Raw genomic sequence first — 17,600 nt, 5'->3', positions numbered from 1 at the left:
AGTTATATTAATGATGACGTCACAAACTTTATGGCTCAGAACAATGATTTATGATGATATTAACTGTTATTTATGTGGCAACAACTGGAACAGTCTGAGAAGTATAACCCATTTTCCAGTTAACACCATATGATATCGCGTGAAATCCAAAGGATCATACGCTGTAACACTGGAAATGCGTGACATGCGCAGTCGAGACCGTAAACCCTGCGCATAAACAAAAATCAATTCTGTAACCAACAGACTTCAGCACTTCGCAAAGTTGCCGAGAGAGGACAGGACATGTGCGAGTATTATGCTGCCATCTCTACATCGAAACATAAAATACTGATGGCTATGCAATGTCTCTAACCCACCCAGGGACTACAACTCGTACCGATAAATCGATAAGGTATAGGATATATAATTCTGTATCCCTACATATCGTAATTATTTTTTAGTAAAAACCTTCCTTTAGTTATTCGAAAGTGCTGAAAATTGGAACTCCATACAGAAAACAATGAAAGAAAATATTACACATATAGGCCTACATATAATCTAAATTATATTATTTATAAATAAATTTTAAAAGTTTAATTAGAACAACGTAGCATTGCTCATATCTCAACACAATTTATAAAACTGTAACAACAACAGAAAACGTTTAAGACAATTCAATTAGGCATTGACTCTACACCGATATAAAAGTCTCTGATATGGATACAAAATGTCATAAGAAATTAAATCCTTAACATACGCGTTGGCAGCGGGGGCTGCCAGTCATTTCGCTAAAACTACAAAAAGTAGTATGCCAAATGTTAATACCATACACAAGTACAGGGTGAATCTTACAGAACCGGCCCGATGAATTTGCTAGTAATTCCGCAGGTGATGCATATAACCGCTCACAATTACGACATAATAATCCGTGGGCCGTGCTGAGTCGACTGGTGTGCGCATGATCCGGCAAGTGGCAGCCCTTATGCTGCAAGGTCAAGGATAATCCCGAAACATGTCTGCAGTGCGCAGGCGACAGCGTGGAGTTCACTGTTGAACAGCGAGTGTTTCTAATGCCTACTTGAAAACGGCGGACACTTTCAACACCTTCTCTGATCACGGCACACAATCCAAGATAAGATATGTGTAAATTACTTTAATATCTGTATGGTATATTTTATATTACAGCTCATTTCGTTGGGCCGGTTCTATATGAATCACCCTGTATAATGAATGTGTCCTACAGAGACTAAAAACTCTAGGATAATCCGAAAAAATATTCAGAAGCTGATTAAACCTATGTCTGTAAAGCCATTTTCTGGCAGCCGCCTGATGGAAATCCCTTACAACACACTACATTGATATACAAACTCGATGAGTCATCAAATTATACTTCCCATGAAAAAGAAACGTTTCTAAAATTATAATGTCGCATGTTGGCCAGCTGCTGGGCAACGACTAAGAAATAAGGAACTATACAACAGCCGTTTCTAGATAACGGCTCCGCCAGACAGGAAACCAACAATTCTACGGCAACAGTTGCACTGCAATAAAGAAACGGTGTTTTCTACGCCGTAAGTGCCGAGATGTTATAGTGAATGGACAGAGTCAGTCAGTGGAGTTGATGAATTTTTGGTTGAGAAGTGAGTTTCTTAGAGGACTGCTGCTGTTCAGTCGTTGTGAGCTGTTGCTGATCAAACCTGGTAGCTGAGGCCGGGGCCAGTACGGGAACGACAACCGTTGATAGCCGCTACCAAGCAATGGCTAGTGGAGACCGTAACAGATTAAGGACACTAGACTGTGTGTGTGGCAGTGATTTGTAAAGTGTAGTCATGAGTTGTGTGTTAAGGTGTTCAATAAATCCGATTACCAATCCGAACCCCGTCTACAGTCACATTCCATACACGTGACAACTGTTGTCAGACATGGGACAGGGTTGATCGACTAACTGCGTTGAAGGCTGAGCTGGATGGTCATGTCGCATGTTACGAGAAAGAAGCAAACGATGGAACGCCTGTTGGAGCAGATAAAGGCCATGCGAGAAAAGATCGACCTTCACCAAAAAAAGGTAAGTGAAAATTGACGCCAATCTAGAGGATGGAAGCCAAGACGGACGCCAATCAAGAAAAGATGGCTGGCTGGCTAGAATAAACGCCTGGCGACAGGAGATGACGGCCTACGAAGAAGCGAACACCAACGCAGAGAAGACGAAGGTCGGTCTGAAGAACTGGATGTCGCGGTGTATGTCTTTGATGAAAGGTTGATCAAAATGGACACGGGGATCTGATTTTTGTAAGGGGTGCATCTAAACTGCAGGAAAACAGGCAACGAAACTGCATTCAGATTTACTTGTCCACGTTGGTTTTTTGTAACGATGTACCTGTAATTCAATTTGGAATTCGGTCTCAAACTGGAAACGACTCTACTGTTATCGAATCGTTTCTATCGCTTTAAGATCATGAAACAACTATATCGGTTCATTTATTTTTTTCCTAACATTGAACTTAAAATATGACAGATTTTTCTAGGAGGGATAAAATCCAATTTTTCAATACTTCCCACTAAATGAGACTAATTCTGACAATTACTGCAGTATATATACAGGCTAATTCATGCAGGTATCGAATATTTTTCTCGTATATTACACCGTATCGATTTATCGCTATCAACCGACATTCCTTTACTCGAGCCAGGAAAAAATTATATCGGTAGTGGGGTTTTAAATATGCCAAATGCTCAACCACCTTCTATACATTACACACCTCCCATCGGTCACTCCGGTGACACTCCGAGAGCGCAAATGGAGAGACGAAAGAAAGCCATAATAACACGTAATAAGATCTAAACATTTGAAACGATAATACGTACACTAATATAAATATTATGTTCCTCGACATTATCTATCGTCCTGTTTTTACTTAAAACAAAACGTTTCGGCGACTGGATTCTGTCTCCGTCTTCAAGTATAACAGACTCATACTGGCCCGATCACCAGAGCTAGTCCCCATCTCCGGACACCTGCACCAACACGAGATTGAGTACGAAGCACAGCACAAACCGTCTGTGAGAGTTTAGACAAAACACAAAAACTCGACACGCATGAGGCCTAGCACCAGAGTACTATCAGAGCAAAAGTCATCATAATACGCCTGAAAACTTGTTTGAGTGAGGAAAGGCACCAGAAGGGAAGGGACAGGATAAGAAAACAAGTGGTGGAAAATCACCGGACCGAATTCACTTCCTGGGAGATTGTGAAGTTAACGCATAAACGGAAAGCTTAATCTGTCCTTACATCAGCAACACGGAAGGATTTCAAAGAAACTGGCATGAAATGAGAATAACAAAAGAAATTATGAAGATATCCGATAAACCGCCCGAGCCTCGCACCACGCTCCTCCGAAATACGAATCAGGAGAACCATCTGTACACCTTCCAACTCGACGTTCAGTGAGGAAGAATGGATTACTGCGGTCGGGTGCCTGCTGACGCTGGAGGTCTCATCCCAAAGTCCGAGCACATCCATATCGAGCTGTCTTTGAGATTCTTCAAGCTCGTTTGTGGTCCCAACTCCACCATACACCGCCTCCATTTTAAATCGAATTCTCTTAGCATGGCCAGATTAGTCACGTACTAAACTTAACATGTTTGGATCTTAACAAGTAATTAAGGCAAGCATTGACTAATGCAGAGAGCTGAACTGTCTAAAGGAACCAGAAATATATTGGAAATCTTCAAACATCTTACTCTGAGACGTTTCCAATGTTAACTAAAAATATGGTTGAGACGGCGTGTAGTTCCACAAGCAAATTTCCTTTCATGTAAAGTTAATCAGCGTCTCCATAAGACATTCAGAAGAGGAACTGAAAAGCGACTTCATTAAGCTAAAACAAGAGGGGGGGTGTGTACTCCAATATAGCACACCTGTTTCAAACTCATATTTCGAGCGGCTTTGGTTACCAGAACCTGTGGGATATAATTATTTATTCTTTTATGTGTCGTTTGTTTAAAAATGTCAGTAACTTAGGACAATGTGGCATCGAATGACGGAATGACTTGCGAAAACTTGGAAACGATGCGGAAACAAAAGAAGCCACGAACTAATTTTAATTAAATGCTTGCTACCATTCAGTCCACAACCTTTGGCCATCTCGTCTGCTGTCCAAAAACATAAAAATGAGCACATACAAATCTATAATTTTGCTTGTGGTTCTGTATGGGTGTGAAATATGGCCTCTGACATTAAGGGAGGAACACAGACTGAGGGTGTTTGAGGACAGGATGTTGAGAATATTTGGACTGTGGAGGCAAGAAGTGACAGGAGGTCGGAGAAAACTGCATAATGAGGAGCTTCATAACTTGTGCTCTTCACAAAGTAGACTACTGGGAAGACCAAGGCGTAGAGGGGTGGACAATATTAAAATAGATCTTAGAGAGATAGGATGGGGTGGTATGGATTGGATTGATCTGGCTCAGGATAGGGACCAGTGGAGGGATCTTGTGAACACGGTAATGAATTTTCAAGTTCCATAAAATGCCGGGAAATTCTTGAGTAGCTGCACAATTGGCGGCTTCTCAAGAAGGGCTCAGCCCCATGAGTAAGGAAGGTACGTGAATGAAGGAAATGAGGAAAACCACGAAGAATCTCTATCTAAGATTGTAGGTCCACGGGCTATCATCTGAATACGGAAACGCTCGAATACGAAACTCAAGTGGTATATACTCTACAGAGAGGCTTGGTCAAGTCTATTTAGAACTACTGACTGCTCAGGATATAGGGCGGGTTCACACTAGGACGCATGATCCTTACGGGGAATGCTTCAAGTTGCTGAATCACGTGAACAGAGATCGAACGTGAGGGAAACTGAGATATAAGAGAGCGGTTCTCATTACAGTGCATATTCCATAAGGAAATCCTGTGCATAGTCAGCCAAGTGGGAACGTAATCAAGTGTGATGCTAGAGCAACAGATGTTATGGAGCCGCTAGGTCGCTACCCGCTAACGAATTCCAATCTAACCGTTCCGTTCGCCTTCCATTAGTACGGAACAAAGAACATGGGTAAATTATCGAACTTTATCCATTTGTGCAATAAAACAAATACTGGAGGTCAGCCGCATATTACAAAACAATTAATTATAGCCATGTCCAACCAACACGTCAAGCAAATTCCTGCAGCCACATCATAAAGAGACAAATATATGTATAAAGAGTATAGTTCTGTAAATGAAATCGTCAGAGGATATTAAAATTAAAATTCATTTAAGCATGAAACCATTCAGCGCAATACATCCATTCAATCGAATAACAGAAAAAATTAACAAACCATTTCATCGTGGAGATCATCTGATGGCAAATTAATTAAAATCCGGAATATACCATTTTTTTTGTTTAAGCTTCATAATAGAACAAAGCATTTGTGCTACTATTGTTTAAAACTTATAAAAGGTTGTGCCTATATCCGTAGCTAGAACAATGCATGTTCGGAAGGAGAAGGACATAAATCACGATGCCCTGAACTCTACGCGACAAAGACACGAAAATTACCAAAGCTGCTCTTTAATGAGATTATTCATTCTTGCATTCCTACCATATTAATTAATTCTTTACTTTGGAACGGCGAAGCTGCTGCCATCTTATGGTATCAGGAAAAAACAAGGAGTGATTTGAAGTTCACAGGGCAGCGATTGTGATAATTATTGTGTCATATATGACTCTTTGTACCGCAGTAAAAGGTGCAAACACTGAAGATGGAGGCACGATTTTCCTCCGAAATTTCGGTAAATTTCTACAAAACTACACAGCTTCACATTCCTGAAGACAATAATCTTCAATGAACAAAATACTACAACACTTTAAGCGTACTTTCTTTGTGAGTACAGACAACAGGCCGTGTCATAGCTCAGGAGGCTTGTCGCCGGGCTTTCCACTGTGGTGGCGGTTCAGGTTCGATCCTAGGCCACGACATGAGGGATTTGTGGTGAAAAAATTTATATTCGGGCGGACTAGTTCAGAGTACTTCGGTTTCCACTGCCAATTGTCATTCCACTAACTGCTCCATATCCATTTATATTCTGAGAGATTCTTTATATTACAAATGTAAAAAATATGCATGTAAGATAATCGTTTCGCCCCCCGTCCGTGAGTGTGTGCGTGCGTGCGTGCAAGTCTGTCGCTTTAATAAGGTTTGAAGACAAGCGACTGTTTCACCGATCTTAATACGGAAGTCAATAGCACAAGCAAGAGACTGCTTCATTTCCCAATTACTATAACTCAATGACGCAAAGTCCCTATCGCGAAGAAGACAGCTGAGAAGCTGGTAAACAAATAATCCACCTTTGATGGAATCCCAAGATCCATTGCCGTGTTCACAAAAGCTCTTGCTCTAAAGTTCATTGTGGCTGTAATGTTAACTTGTTCGTGATATTAACAAATGTATCGCAATATTCCCAAAATATTGTCATTACATTTTATGTTTCACACATTCGAATCTAACCTCAAAATGTTTTACGTCTCCTAGAACAATCAAGGTGTGACTTCCTACTTAATATGTAAGAAAAGCTTCGAAAAGGCAAAGAGAACAACAGCGCGAGCTCGCACTTGGGGTTTTATATCACAAGATGGGACTTTTGTCACGTATAGAGAGTTAGCGTGGTTCTGGATTCGATGATTGGATTTACTGGCACTTCTTTACAGTTACAGTCAATTACAGCAGCTCACGCATTGAACTCCTTCTGAACAACGTATGTTTGAAGAATCTCTATTAAGAATCTCTGACTGCCTTGAATGCATGAATGAACTCTCTTTTACAACCGCCACACGGCCCGAACATAAGTCACCATGTCGAACAGTTAATTGTCCTCTGTTGTCCTGTTGGTTGTCACGGGAATATTGTGTTTAGCAACTAGCTATCTGGCAACGACTCGTTCGTTGCTTTTGGTTGTAGCGGGAACGTGATTTCCCAGCCATTTCTTAGCATTGGACGTCCGCTCTGGCTCCACTATTCCGGCTTTTAGGAAGTGTTTACCGAGCCGTTGCCTAGCAATGGATTATCCTGTCACAGTATGTTGAAGTCTTAAAAAGCAACACCACAGGTGTTGATGTCCATATCAAAATTCTTATCTGCATGTTACTTCTTCAATACGGAACAAGGCATCTGTAAATACATTTACAACTATTTGGGATAATTTTGTGAACACTATGGCCATTGCTGGGCAACGGATGTGTAAGCACGTTCCCGCGCCAACGAACAGACGAACTGTTGGAGGTAGTGAGCTCTCTTCGGTCCGCCCCGAGTTACAAAAGAGAGTTCGTTCGTGCGTTCAATGATTCAGTCGTAAGAGAATTCAGAGTGTTTAGCTGTGGAGTGCTAACCAGCAGTCAGCGGAAGCTGAAGAAGTGACCGATTCTTAAATCAGAACAGTTAGTCACGGCAGAAGACACTCGTAGGCCAGTCTGGAATGGAGCGAGACTTAAGACATTCACTGATTATGAGCTGTTATAACTGGTTATAATTGTAAGAGAAGTGCCAATAAATCCAATCATCCAATCCGGAACCCGATATTATTAGTCACGCAAACTCAGCATACGTGGCAAACATTACATTAATGAAACGTGGGTGTTTAATATATCTAACTTGCGAAATTATCACACAGATGAATTTTTACGGAAATCTAAACAATAAATCAAAGAGACCTTTATAATCAATTAAAAGTGTATAGCAAATATTTCGTTCTGCACAAGTTACCATTCAGAAATCGGAGATACATACACAGAACTTCATTTACAAAATTTAAAACATTAAGAGTGCGACGAACAAAGGCAATATTCCTCCCACCCCAGAATCTCGTATTACTAATTACTGAAAAGAGAGCCGTGAAGTATGGAGATAGCGTAGTCTCCAATGGATTCAATTTACACCCAGTTTTACAGAAGTTGTGTCACAAACATTTCTCTCAGTAGCCGTAACTGGCTGGGGTCGGAAAGACAGACACACGTAACTTGCCTTCGGGGCAAGAATGGATTTCACTGCTTTATACTAGCAAGTTCCGAACAGCTCACCACCTGCGTTCATGAACATATCGAAGTGTGAGTTTCCCTCTATGTAACTAATTACGGACTTACGCCATGACGGGAAGGCGTATGGGAGAGTGGACATACAGATCCACGTATCCTTGATCTCGGCAGTAGTTGGAGGTGAGTGCTCAGCTTCACGACCCGGCCGCTTTATCCCGGGGGAAACAGCCCCAGGTACCCATTGCATACGAGGCTGGGTGGGCCCCAGAACCGGTCTGGACAATGTGAAGGAAATTCTTGCCCCTACCAGGAATACTGTAAGTGTGGTGAATAAAATAATTTCGTACCTGTCGGACCTCCGTCACTTTGATACGTTACAGTGACACGACACGCATCTAAGTTTTTACACTTCGAAAATCAGTATCAGAATATCTAAACAACTGAATGCAATACTATCTTGCGGGATGCGACGCAGTGTAGTCTGGTATAAGTATAGCGTCGTTTCGAAGGAATGTTCTGCCACCATCTACAGGATCTAAGCGTAAGAAACAAGAGTGTTGGTCATTCGCTTATTATTCGACCCTGAAGATGGAGACAGCACGTTCTTTAGAACTATTCAACCAGGCTCCTAGCTGTAAGACACAGGATACGGTAGGTTCCAGTAACAGCATCGAGACCGTCAAGCACAACCGTGAGTCTGTGTCCACGAAATAGTGACACGGCAATATTATTTTGTTCGTTTGGACATGAACATGGTACCGAAAATTTATTTTCATTATTGTACTTTTCTCTGTTTCCTTATGCTGTTTATTTCTCCGCCAATTAGACCATGCCACTCTGTTGACACTGGCACCGAGAGTTTCCTTTTGCTGTCTCCCTGTTTATTCTTATATGAGACTCGTTCGCATGAATTTCCCTTTTGTTTTTCGTGTTTTTATTTCTTGTGCCAAGTTACATAAATCCTAGAAAGGTGTCAGTCTTATCGCTTACCGCTATCTGCTGCACTGCGAATGCAATGAACCATCGCTTCTTACCTGCAACAAAGAAGGAAGTTTGCGTCAGACAAAGTGGGTTAAATTAATAATCTCTTGTTTCCTATTTATCCAGCATCAGAGCGGGATCAAAGGGATTCTCAAACACTCCCGTTCGTTTTGTGCACGAACAGACTCCACTCAGCAGAATACTACAGAGTCTCTCAGCTTCTTCACAAATACCCTCCCTTTTACGAAGACAGGCGGGAGACTGCCGTTTTTACATCAGCATGCAACTATCCCTCTACGTGTTTTAAAACATACTTCGATAATGTTCAAACAGCTACGTCCAGGTCTCTCATACTGTCTTGTCACTCCAAGTTTCTGGATAAAATTCTGTTTCATTCTCTTCCTTCCAAACCTACAGATACTCCAAAGGTTCAGATTCGATGTATATTTCATTATTTTATTATGGTTCTACAGCCCTTTGTTGCGTCTAGGCCGCTTTTTCATTTTCTTGATCCTCAACACAAGCGGCAGTACTCCTTGGACGGGAAGCAGCCCGTCGCAAGGCCGCTACCAACACTTAAAACAACAAAAGCACAAAATAAACGCACACAATACAGACATCCATGCCACGAGTGGAATTGGAACCCAGGATCCCAGTGTTCGAGCGAGCGAAGAAGGTTCATGCCTTAGACCGCACGGCCACTGTGGTCGCTCAGTCTATGTTATTACTCGTACTTTCTTTTTTCTTGTTCGCTCTAAAGATGCCGCCAAATTTCAAAGCCACTTTGTGTCACTTCGTAACACACTGGTTATTTTACAGCGAAGGACTGTTACCCCCCCCCCTCCTAGCCATCAAGCTCTGGCTGGCCGCATCTGCTTATTCAATATATTCACAGCTACTCCCATATCTGCAGACGTCTCCCTCATCCGAAAGCCGAGGCCGTGCCCTGCCCTAATGACAACGGCACCCACGTAACAATTTTCATAACAATGTTCCCTAAATTAAAACTTCGACAGAATCGCAATCACTGATGCAAATTAACACTTTGATTAAAATGTTAATATCGAGTGAAAGCTATCACTTGGACGGAGAGAAATTTAATTAAAATACTAAGGGGGATTTTGATGTTGTGTCAGTTGTCAAGAACGCCTGGAACTGAGCGCGACCAAGATCCACTTTGTCGTTGCATTTCGTGAATAAACTGCGAAGGAAACTCAAAACGGATTACTTCACTTCTTATAGCTTCTTGAAAGGAATCAAAATTACACGACTCCCAATTTTTTCTGCCTAGAACTGCGGCGGGAACCTGCAACACGCCTCCGTAATACCTTGCAATTTATTTGCATACTATACTGGAAGAATGAATGTTTACTTCCTCGGTTAAACCATCAACTCGCAGTCTATACGCCACGGCACAAAACTTCCAGGCGGAGTTACCTGATTTATTTTTTCAGGTTTTCATGATATCGCTTGATGTTACTTTAAATCACACCAGGAATCTTCCCTTTCCCCCCTTCGAAACGCTCAGACTCTGCTGTGTAGTTACGAGTTATTTACATAAAGACCGTAAATAAAGTTAGTTTAGTATGTATGATTTTAGATTCTCACAGCTGTCATTATGAAGAGATCTATCTTCTGGATACAAGACAGTATAGTCCGTTGCAAGTCAACTATATTTCGGAAGAAAATTTCGTATCCATCTTCAGGGTCGATGAATAAACCAAGTAAGATATCAGCGTGAAAGCTGGTGACAGAAAGTTTCTGCTTTCCATCTGTTAGCCGGACTACACAGCGCTATATGCCAGAAGAAAGAACTTTAAAAATTCAAATCAGCATTGCAATCTTCTTCGAATAGCATTACGTCAACTGATACTGCATTTTACCAGTCATAAACAGACGACGGACAGTACCTGAAATAAATAACAAGCGATTTCGGGAAGACACTCAAAACATCAACAATCCGGGACACATTAAATATAATGTATCGGCCAAAAACCGCGACACAGGACTCAAAATGCAAAACATAATTAACGATATAATGAAAATGTGTGAACTGTGCCTTTATGACGCATATCTTTCTATTCGCATTTGTAACAGCATCACAAGCAACATGAACTCCTTTTGAAAATGAGGCATACAGTTATCAAACAGCCTGTAACATGTATACATCGCGAATCAAACAAATATGTTTCGTAATTCAACTACATTAATGTTGATTTAATAACAGTGCTCAGTAAATTACGTAATTACAGCATGAAAACGAAACGCAATGTGTAACTAAAGCAGTGTTCTGACGCACTACTTGCTGTCTGTTGTTGTTCACTTCCAGCATGCAGATCATTAATGTCTCACAGTAAAATCCGCAACAATAGTGCGTAGAGAAAGCTAATTGAGTTAACTGTCCTATTACAGGACTGGTGACGTTGCCATCCTATACACAGGCTTAGTTTAATACCTCCACGCTCATACAAAGTCGTAAACAAATATGTACATCAACACAGTAACAGGAAATTAAAGCAATGAAGAGACATACATCTCTACAGGTATATGGGGCATTAGGAGCAGGATAACTGTGAAACGCCGGCTAAATGCCACTATATGACGGGTCCTCTATAGGTCTTCGTCGCGTAGTTGACTGAGTGAAAGTACAGATAAAAGAATAAGAGGAAAAATAAGTTGAAAGGTCACAAATCACGCGTAATTATTCTTTGTTAGGAGGTCTTCTCTCTGTGGCTCAAACTATTTCTTATGAGGATAGTTTGGCTCTGATTTTGTTATCTTTTGGTTTTTTGTTACAAATTAGTCGATTTTTAATAATTTCAGTTTTATTTCTGATTAGGTTTTTTACTTTTCCTCTCTCTTTTGTATGAATTACTTCCTGTGCGGCAGAGACTGAGTTTGCTGAGGGTCAATCGGACCTGGTGTCTGGTTTTAATGTTGAGTGTGATGCTGATGGTTTCGCGTTGATTTTTATTCATGGGATTAGTGTTTTCTGTAATTTTCCTGATTTGTGATTTAGATTATTTATTCTTTTATGTTAAGCTTTCTTTTATTTTCTTTTTATTTATTTGGGTGCGTGGAACTTTGCCTCGTTTTCGTTACGATAGGTTGATGTATTTAGCTTGAAGGGGATTTTTACCTTTGTCTTTGAATTGCCTTTTATTCTTTGGGGTGGTAGGTTGCTTATTTTCACCCTCTTTTAGTGTGTATTTATTTGAGTACCCACTTAAGTTACCAGGAGATTTTAACTCCTTTCTTGTGTTTCCAAAACACATGCTTTCTTGGACAGTTTCATAACTTATTTGTTTAAAGTGCTTTGTTACGATCGCTTTCTTTTGTTATTCTACTGCTGACTAGCAATGTAAACAAGAAAGGAATACCGTTATCTAGAGTCTTCACGGCTCACAGGTGATAATTAATGTCCGACAGAGGCGGCCTGGGGTACTCGCGGATAATGGGATTATGCTTTGAGAGTGGGTCGTAATGAAAGGGGATATGGGACTGAGAACTGAATTCATGTTCAGCAGTGGGTTCTTCTGGACACTGTAATGAACCTTCTTGTTTGCTTTGTTTGCTCGTTTGTGTGTGCGTGCGTGTGTGAAGTTAAGAATAAATACTTGTTATATGAAATTTCAAATAACGAAGTTTTCAATGTCAAAATCAAAGTTACTTTACGACTGTCGGATCACGGACAATCAGTTCGTCTTGGCGCAAAGCCACTTGAAGACCACGACCAGAGATTTTTTTGAACTGAACCCATGCGGTCATAGTTCTTACGTGACATCATCTCTGACGACAAGATGGGGTTGTCTCTTATGAATACGCTGGACATTTGTCAAGTGTACGTGTCGCACATATAGCAAAAAATCCGTGGCTCTCTTTTGGCTTGCAAGCTAACTATACCGACCGAACGACCGCCGCTTGTCGGCGGAGTTAGTGCCAACTTTAGCGGATAGAGGATGATCCGTGGTCAGCGCAACGGAATGCCACGGCCGTTAATCTCGGGTTTCTAGACCGGAGCCGCTACTTCTCCATTCAAGTAGCTCCTCATTTATCCTCACGAGGCCGAGTGGACTCCGTTCCTGAATCACTACTTCTCAGAAAATCAGGTAGAGCAGGGAAGCGAACCCGGGACCTCTGGATCCGTAGCCAAGAACTCTGACCACTACACCACAGAGGTGGCCCGCATATATAGCATGTTATTAAAAATTCTGTCCTCAGTCAACCAAGGTTTTGTAAAGCAGATTATGCCCATCTTTGGTATCTTATGCTACAACGGCAGCTTAGTCACTTGAAAACGAAGTTTTTTCTCGTTCGTGCTTGCTATTTAGCCTCGGCACGGCCCGCAGAGAAAAGAACCGTTTCCAACAATGCTTGAATTATTGTGTGCGTATCCGTTGCCGCTATACTTTTTACCTAATCGTTACCACGCATTGGGCAATGTAATCATTTCACAATACGTTTACGCCCCACTGAAGGGTTCGCCATTGTAATGTGTTTCTCTTTCGCCTTGACACCCATCGATATCAATGGATATCCCCATGTCTGCATGGCTGTAATGTGACCCCGCCAGTCCAGCTTGTAGTCACATTAACTGTCTACGCTTGCGGGAATAAAATATTTCCCAAGAGTCTACATTCCAGTAACTGAAAGAAAAATGGCAGGCACAGAGTGAACTGGTGTATTCTACTTCACGAAAAGTAGAACTTACGCGAAACATGATATACCGGTAGCCTTATAGAGAGAGTCGAACTCTGACCATAGGCGTCCGACATCCGTGTCCATAAAGTAGAACAGCAGAGCCACGACACGCAAATTAACTTCCCATTTCTTTACATGGCAAATTGTAACAAAACAAATGAACAGGACTGAGAGACGCAGAATATCCCACTTCTGACATATATAATTATGCAGTGCCAAAATTGGAACAACAGACTGAAATGGAAACAAACACAAAGCACTGACTATAGCCATGTAATTGGTATAAACCGTGTCAGAGGACAAAACCTGCCTCTAGCGAGGAATCTTGCCTTCAACATTCACATTCATGAGACTCTGCGGCTCTTTACCAATCAGACCTAGAAAATGAGATTCGTCTGGGATTCTAAATCACCTTTAAGGCAGAGGACCTCGAATGGAACTATAACTCAGTGGCATTCAATTGCCATGAAGTTACAGCTAATGTCTTACGCCACGGATTTCTTAACTCAACACGCAATTTCGTTCTACACTGAACTAAGTATACCATAGGGCCGCGCCATAGCTCAAGCGGTTAGTCGCTGGCTTCCCACCGCGGCGGCCCGGGTTCGATCCCGGGTCGGGTCCAGTGGGATTTGTGGTGGACAAAGTGGCGCTGGGGCAGGATTACTCCGAGTACTTCGGTTTCCCCTGCCAATCTTCATTCCACCAATTGCTCCACAATCACACTCACCTATCATCTGGGGCTGGTATAATAGGCCAGAAGTGGCCGCAGTACAAGGGACTTAGTCCCACCCCACTGGCAATAAAAAAATGTATATCATAATTATATTTTATCCTTCTAATATTTGCTAATTTTTACTGTGAAGAAAGCTAGGTCTGGGAATTTGTTTAGATTAATTTTATGGAACGCGTTCATAAAAGCCCGATTTTATAGCCTATACTCAGATATCTGAATCCAGTTGACACCCTCAAACCCCATTTAATATCCTCCTATCTACTCCTATGTAGCTCAAAGCAGTATCTCCATTTCCGGCCATGAAACTAAACATGAGGACATTTATGTACACCTCCTCTCTCTCACGCATGGATACACGCCCAATTCATCTCAACCTTCTTCATCTGATCATGTTAATAATATGATTTTTTTTTTCTTTGACACTACAGCCCTCATTTGGGCCTAGGCCTACCTCCATAAAACTCTCCGTTTCACTTGGGTTTTTCTAGATCTTACACATACGGTAGGACTCCTTGGGCGAGTGATCAGCCTGTCGCAAGGCCTCTACCTGTAGACAAACACAGAGAAACGCACACAAACATCCATGCCCTGAGTGGGATTCGAACCCACGATCTCGGCTTCCGAGCGAGCGAAGACAGTGCATGCCTTAGAGCGCTCGGCTACCGTGACCGGCAATAATATCTGATAATGAGCATAAATTATAAAGCTTTTCACTGCGATATTTTCGCATGTCTCTTGTAACTTCATGTTAGGTAAAATCATACCGCATTAAGTAACAAAACAGACCACAGAAATATACTCCAGATTAACTGGGAAAATAGGGGAGGTCACTTTCACTTCAGGCAACCCACGGTAAGGCATGCGAACAATTCATAATACCGCCGACTAGGAAAGCCTTCCTTCTCTATACATACAGCCCCACTAATTTCTGAACCTTATTTGTAAGAATGTAGCTCATTAACTCTGTTCTTGAATCGGAGTTGCTAGAAATTCTTGACTACTTTCGAAAAGTGGCAAAGTTCGAACTGTAGCAATCCATAGCATGAAAGACTGAGGAGAAGCAATTTGGATTGAGAAAGCAAACAAACTGTAAGCACTGCAGCTTAGTAACAGGGAATTCTGAACAGAACCCACATTTTTAATTTTCCTGTAGCACAGATTTCTGTCAGTTTTATTATTATTTCATTTTATTTTCGCGAACGTATCGATTAAGTATACAATTTGTCTATGTTACATTTGTCGGATATAGTCTCAAAATTTAGAACTGTTCCCATGTTTGTAACTCTTGACTTACAAACAATATTCCACACATAAGGAGGTGTGCTTACGTGTCTGTACTTAGTAGCAGCCTGTCGGAAGGCTATACGTGCGTGTTACTACAAAATGAACTTAATATACATTCACCAGAATATTATCCCTATCATATACACAGTTCCGCTACTAAATAAGCAATTGACAATATTAACTACCTTCTGATATTTCACTTGCGCTGCACAATTTATAGTAAAATAGTGTTTGTTATGGCAGGGATGACTGTGTCTTTCCTGACCTCTCCCGCAAATAAATGGGTTGTAAGACGGAGCATTAGAAAACATGAGTCTGAAAATGGAACGTGAAACTATGCTAGGTCGTGAAATTAAGATAGTATTTGGGTAAGATTTTGCCAAGTACCTACAGAACCCCATGCCACAAGTCAGTAAATCGAAATTATTCATTCGAACAAAATCCTGTCATTCTAAGCAAGATCCGTATAATTCACAGCTTCGCAAATTCCTTCCCAACGTCTGTTTTCATATCATTTTCCCGTTCATGCCTAGGGCTCTCAAGAAATCCTTTATCATGAATTATGCCACCAAAATTTTGTAAGCATTTACTGTTTCCTCGATATGTACTATTAGAACCGTATACCTCGTTCTTGCTTCATTTACTTCCAGAATACCAAACAAAGAAAAAACACTGTGAAGTTCAGGAGTGTGTAATTCTGTCCATGAAGAATTATGTCAGACGCAGTCATTTTTCTGTTTGCAGCAAGCGTTAAAAGTGCCCAAGATATCAGCAACACTCTGAAGTTTCCCCAAGTGTTGTAAAGAAAATGGTGATTGGTGACGAGACTAGGGTCCAACAGAGAGACCCAGAAACACAACGTCAAATGCCCCAACGAGAAAAAGTTTAAATGTAAACAGAAAACTAAAAATGCAAAAACCAAAGTCTAAACCCACATGATCTGTTCCTTTGATACTGAAGGAACTATCCACCGCGAACTTGTTCCAACAAAACAGTTAACCAAACAGTCTCCCTTTACATTTCGGAACGTATACGGTAGAACATTTGTCAAGAATGATATGGCGTCATGATAACGCGAAATTTGTTTAAATAAAAGCGACAGGCAGTGCGGGAACGTCAGCCTGAAGGGCGCATTATACTTTGGCACTAATTGATGGTGACATGTGTACATATGTGTACTTATTACATAATCAGTTTCGCTGTCTAACCTCGTATTCCCTGAGTTCAATGAGATACTGGTTAACTACCATGAAATAAGCATGTTTCTTCATTTGTTTCTTGGACGCCCGCGGAATTTTGTACCTTCCATTCTTGATATATATAATGTTAGCGTTTGCTTGGAATAACAAGAGAATATCAATGAACATGTTTACACAGAGCGGCACTGGCGACAACGTCGAGCTAAATGCCTTTTTTGTAACGGCTTCAAAGAAGTTGGAGACGGTTGTAATTCACTTGGCGTTAATGAGGGCTCATACTTCAGATGAATAATAATTACACAGAAGTTTTCGCGTTCCGTTCAAACTATCCTTTAGGTACTTAATCTACTCTGTCGTAAAGCTAACTGCATCTTCTTCTAAAATGCCTTACTTTCTAGCTGACATAGCACTTCCAGAAGTTGTCCGAGTCTTTTAATTTGCAATTTATGGGATGGAAAACTACTGTCATAAAGCGAACTTTGGGGCCCTTAATCCTTTAATAAATGCAGCCATCTGCTCCACTTCCTTCACCCAGTTACTCTGACGCCGTACTTCTTTGCGAAGACATAATGAGATTGTGCAAATTATGGAAACCCCGTGAATTCCACGGTGACTGTTACTCCACAACAGGACGGGCGACAAATGTTCGGCTTGAAATCGAAACGGCTCCATGTTTATAAACTTCTGGGAAAGACACTGAATGATTTATGA

This window comes from Cryptotermes secundus, unplaced genomic scaffold (assembly GCF_002891405.2).
Source record: "Cryptotermes secundus unplaced genomic scaffold, Csec_1.0 scaffold330, whole genome shotgun sequence".
NCBI lineage: Eukaryota > Metazoa > Arthropoda > Insecta > Blattodea > Kalotermitidae > Cryptotermes > Cryptotermes secundus.
The sequence above is the reverse complement of the archived record's forward strand: the minus strand, read 5'-3'. Positions refer to the sequence as shown.